The sequence below is a fragment of the Amia ocellicauda genome, chromosome 5 (genome assembly GCF_036373705.1).
Source record: "Amia ocellicauda isolate fAmiCal2 chromosome 5, fAmiCal2.hap1, whole genome shotgun sequence".
In the NCBI taxonomy this organism is placed as follows: Eukaryota; Metazoa; Chordata; class Actinopteri; order Amiiformes; family Amiidae; genus Amia; species Amia ocellicauda.
The window spans coordinates 34553233-34559296 of record NC_089854.1 but is presented as its reverse complement, the minus strand read 5'-3'; positions in this window follow the sequence as shown (position 1 = coordinate 34559296).

Sequence of the window (6064 nt, the reverse complement as noted above, 5' to 3'; positions counted from 1 at the left end):
CATTGCTTGTGTGAAAACAGGAAGTCACTACTTCCTGTGCAGAAAGCAGTAAAGATTAAACAGTGGTGTTGCTTCATTTTGAATATAAAGCGGCTCTTGAGTTATTATTTCTATGGATGAGAATTGTGACTTTGTATCGGACTTTTAATGTTAATATACAGTGCTTGGCATGTCCTGGGTGGCTTCTTCAGTGCCTGATTCAAACCTAGAAATCACATTTCACATGCAGAATGTGATGCTCATCCACAGTTTCTTGCAGTTGCCAAGTGACTGCCAAGTATGGCGTGTGATTTGGGACACAATGCCCTTTTGCTTGATATAACAAGATTTTCCAAAAAGGACACAATGTACGATCATCCTGTGGCATTGTTTCAATGAGCCATAGCATCTGAGTTGACATAAAATGAAAATGGAGAGACAGGACCTCAAAAAGTATGGCATCTACAATATTTCACCATTAGAAAGCCCTTGATGAATGTCCTTAGTCATAGATCTTTAGCCACAAAGGTTGATTCCCAATTGTTCAATGTTTTGATTTTCAGCATCCAAGATAGTTTACCTACAAGCACAAAGCCTTTCAGGAGTAAGTTTGTTTAGAATGATGGTAGGACCCTTCTCCCTGAAGGCCACAGGGCCTTCTGTGTTATTGTTTCTAGATAATTGATCAGATTTGCTAAATGGAACCAATCAAGCATTTCCAGATCGTGAGAATGTGGGTATTTAATAAGACTTAACCTACTAGGGCCCTGAAACATGTAAAAACCTAAAGCTTTGCTGCCCATGATGGTTGTCCACCCACGATCTGTAATACTGAGATGCAACTGTTTTAAGGATACTGTAACGGGTTGGGGGGGCCGTCAAAATAAAGGGCTGTATGTAGGCGGGGTCTGGTCTTGAAACACACAGTAGGGAGGCAGGCAGAGGGTACAAAACAGGCTTGCTGTGGTTTTATTGCTTCCCTTAATGGCAGGCACAGTGTCAAAAAGCAAAACAAAACCTAGCTCTGTCCGAGCACTAACTACACTTAAACAATCCCTAACTATAAAACAAACACGAACAATAATAGTAAATGCCCGGGTCGGTAGAGCCGAACACAGAAGCATAAAGGGGCAAGGCAGGTTCGTAGTCACAGTCCGTTACCGGTGGGAGTTTGTCAGACAGTCCGGGGTTTAAGAGGGAGAATGGTCAAGGTCCAGAATAAGGGTTGTAAGCCAGTGAATCCATCAACTGTGAACTTATCCCTTCTTTCTCCTGCCCTCGCCCTCGCCCTCGCCCTCGCCCTCGCCCTCGCCCTCGCCCTCGCCCTCGCCCTCGCCCTCGCCCTCGCCCTCGCCCTCGCCCTCCTGTGCACCTTGCTACCCCAGCCAAGCATGCACACCCTGGGTCGCTTCTCGCTTCCTTTTATAGGGGAAGTGGTGGGCGGTGCTATGGCCATCAGGAGCCCTACTGGCTTCTGGGGTTTGGAGTCTTGGAGCAGAGGTTTTGTAGTCTCCTCCACTGAAAGACCCGCCCTGACCACAGCCTTGCCTCTCACACTGCCACAATACTCAACATGAACTATAAGCATCTGCAGTAGGACTTTGTATATTCAAGTTTTTTTTTTTAAATACAGAAAAACACACAAAAATGATTATGCAAATGTATATATGTGTGTATGTATATATTATAAATGTTTCTATGAAGTGCTTATAGAAAATCTACACCCCCTTGAACTTCTTTCAAGTTTTTTGTGTCAGTGCCTTTAAATTAGTATTTTTCTCTAGCTATCTACATGCCACACTCCACACTCTCTGTTCTTCAGTTAATACTTTGTGGAAGTACCTCTGTAGGGATAGGATCTCTACCAACTTTGCACACCTAGATATGGCAATATTTAACCATTCTTCTGACCAAAATTGTTCAAGCTATGTCAAATTCCATGGGGAGCAATGGTTGACAACAATTTTCAATGTTTCAACAAAATATCATCAATTTTTGATTTATACTGAGGTAGGGGTTCTGACTGGGCCACTCAAGGACATTTACCTTTTTGTTCCTTAACCGCTGAAGTATAGTTTTGGCTGTGTTCTTCGGGTTGTTATCATGCTGAAAGGTGATAACAAGGTCATTACTTCCATCCCAGTTTCCGCAGGGCAGCAGGTTTTCCTCAAGAGCTTTTCTATATTTTGCTACATTAATTATCCCTTCTATTTTGAAAAGTCTTTGCTGATCAGAAGCATCCCCATAACATGATGCCTTGTACTTCTGTATTTTTGCACTTTGTTTGCACTTATGTTGTAAGTCGCCCTGGATAAGGGCGTCTGCCAAGAAATAAAAATAATAATAAAAAATAATAATGATGCTGCCACCACCAAGCTTCACATTAGGGATGATGTTCTTTGTGCAAAACATAATGCTTTGCATTCAGGTCAAAAAGTACAATTTTAGTTTTGTCAGACTTTTTGCAACATGGCTACAGAATCTCCTGAGTGTTTTTCTTGAATACTTCAAACGGGATTCAAGGTCAGCTTTCTTGAGTACCATATGTGCCAGATTTATGGAATGCTTCGGATATTGTTGTCACATGCACACTTTGACCAGTCTTAGTCTTGAAAGTCTGTAGCTCTTGCAAAGCTCTTGCTCTTGATAGTCTCTCTGATCAATCTTCTTGCCTGGACATCCAGATTGGAGGAGACTGATCTAGGCAGAGTCTTGGTCGTCCCATACACTTTCCACTTCTTAATAATCTTAATAATTTTTTATACCCATCCCCTGATCTCTGCCTCTCAACAACCTTGGCCTGGAGTTCTGTTGAAAGCTCCTTTCATGAGCACCGGTTTCAATCTCAATTACATTTTTAGAATAATTTTGTCACTTGTAAGTTGTGTGGTAGGATGCGTAGATAAATGAAAAAACAGTAATTCAAGGCTATAAGGCAGCAAAAGGTGAATATTTTGAAAGGGGGTGTAGACATTCTATAGCTACTGATTCATATATATTTTTTCTTGTCATTCTCAGTAATCCACAATAAATGTTTCACAGAATGTCTATATGAGGGTCAGATAGCAGGGGAAAAAAAAGTCACTGCAGATCAGGAAATGATTAATCAGCACTGTCATAAGACCCAGTTGACATGTGCTGCAGGCAATCTGACATGGTAAACAGCAAACAAATCACAAAATACAAGTTTGTTCTCCATTGCATCTTAAATAGAACCACATTGTATCCTTTATGAAACCATAGTATATCCCTATAGTAAATGTGAACACTAATAGATGTGAATGCTCTACGTTTACTTTGCTATATATTACAGGTCCCAGCAAAAACATACTTTGAGACCACTACTGTGCACAAAAAAAAGAGAAGAGAGGGGAACAAATTGCCATTCCTCTATATGCTCTTGTTTATTTTTTAAAGGGTACATTCGACTGCTGTATGCCAGGTCAAAGCTGAGTCACTGCTCAGTTCAGTGGCATAGCAGCCTGCCAGCCAGCAGTATAGACAGGATAGCCTGGAAGAGTACCAGAAATAATTATATTCTGATATTTTTATAGTTGCTCTGTTGCAAAGCCACATGAAGCTTCTATTTAATGCCTTGGACTGTCACAATCTAATATCCTTAGTGCCAGTGTGGTCAACTAAGGTAGGAACTTCAGTGCTGGCTAGTGAATCCAATTTCACCTTAAATTGACAAACTGAAGATATTACACATTGTTTACTGGTTATGAGCAGGTGTGGATTAAAACTAAGCTCCAAATCCAGGACTGCTATCCATGACCAGAGATACTGGTGTGACATGGCCAAATGCAGCTATAGCTCATGGCAAGCATGATTTCAGACTTGTATGTAGCTATTGGATTCATTGGGAAAGTGGTGTTGCCCAAAATAGTCTGAACCACAAAAGTGTATCATTTGAAGTAGGCTATGGATGAGCATTAATACATTATCAGATTGCAAAATGATAGTCAGTAATTGGTTTCACTTCAGCAGGTAAAATATGTATTTCTTTACAGATGCTTTTACACAGAGCAAGATATAGTTGTCAAAACATATTTCTCACAACATATATACATTACAATAAACCTAACTAAATACAGTGTAAGATTCTATAAAGGGTAGTTCAAACTCATTCGAAAATGTGATAATACTTTCATCAGTACTTCACGTCTCATGTGGTCAGAATGAGAATAAGTATAGAATTTGTTATAGTAAAGTGATTTACAGAGCATGAACCAATACAGAATATACATGTAATAAGTAGCAATGGAAGGTTTGACAAGTGTATTAAAGTTAATACAATTTTATCTGGGAGGGTCTTAGCTACAGTATGAACTGGGGGTCAACCAGAGTGGTCTGAAGGGAGATTTAAGGAGAGAGGGGAAACTAGAGGTATTTGGGTGCAGTCTGGGCAAGACAACAGTAGACAAGAACCAGAGTTCGAGGCAGACTGAATACAAGGCAACCAGGGCAGATGAGCTGAACCAGCAGGGTGGCAAAGCAGAGAGGCCAGCCAGCCATGGTTTGGTCCAGAAAATGTGTTTAATAGTTGGTGAGGAATGTTTGTGTTTGCCCTGCTTAAGGGCGTCTTCTAAGAAATAAATAATAACGGGCTGGAGTTGGAGAGAAAGGTCTATGGTGACTAAGCTTATTGGCTGGAGAGAGTAGTATTAGGTAGTACTCAGAGAAATTGAGATGGAGAGATAAGAAATGTAGGAGGAAGAGGTGTAGAAAAGGATATCAGCTTTAGAAGTTTGAGATCAGCCAAGTCAATCTAAGTTGAAATAAGAAAGACAAATAAAGATACAGGGGAGGGAATGGAGAGGAACGTCTGAGCATCCTCTGCATATAAATGACATGACAAGCCACAGCATGCAATGAGGGAGCCCAGGGAGCAGGTGTGCAGAGAAAATAGGAGACAGGATCCTGAACAGATCCTTGGAGTACACCTGCCCATCACCTGGACATGTGGTAGGAGAGCTAGAATTTAAAGAGTAGGGTCAGAGATTCTTAAGTCAGCAAGGGAGGACAGACGAATGGAACAGAATACAGGGTCAAAGGCCACAGAGCAATTAGGAAAAATTAGGACACAGGGAAAGGCAGCATTAAGTTTGATGTTTCTTACCATGACCAACCGATTTTATTTAAATTCATATATTAGAGAGGAATAACTATTTCAAGTCCACATTCAGGACCAGTTTGATTGTACCAAGAGCGAGCACATTTGAAAGCTGATAACCAGCCACATATTAAACCCTTTTCCCACAGCACTGTCAACACTGTGGATGGCTAATTTCTGCCCTGTAATGCCTCAGTTGCAAAAGCCTTCTCTGCACAATCCCTATGATTTTATCTGTCAGTTGAGTATCTGAGACTGTTTTGTAATAATTTTGAAATGTGCAATTTTCCAAGTTCTACCAATTCAATCATTGTGTCCAAATACAATTTCTAAATGTCTGTTTATAGAACAGGAAATATGGAGATTTTCAGAAGACTATCAAACTTAAAGTTGTGTTGCCTCATATTGTATATATTTGTGGCTGGGGGGAGTTCACCCTATCACAATATATAAATCCTCCAAAGTTTTCTTAAAACTGTTACGATAGAGAACATTGGAATTAGGGTGGTTAAGCTATGGTCACGCTTTTATTCCTTCCCTCATCATATCTTCCCTCAGGTGTATTACTGCCCAGGCTCTGCCCTCTAGAGTGGTGGAATTAGTTGTCAATATGCATTAAAGCTCTGTATGACAACCTACTTAATATGCATTTGTTAATATTATGCCTGTAGACCATTCTAGTGTTCTTATATACTGTATTCTGCATTCATTGTAATGTGTTGATGAAACGATTGTATTGTTAGCCTTGTAACCACGGTGAACTGGTATGTGCATATGTGTGGTATTTTAATGTAAGTCAGCTGCACAGGTTGTTTACTGGGAAAAACAACTAATACCACCTGCACACTGTTCATGTATTCTGAATGCTTAATCACAAACACCTCTGGTTTCTTCTTTATGTTTGATATTCAAGCACATTTTAAACCTGGCCCTCATTTGTTATGGTTGCAGTGCCTTGTACCGTATTTA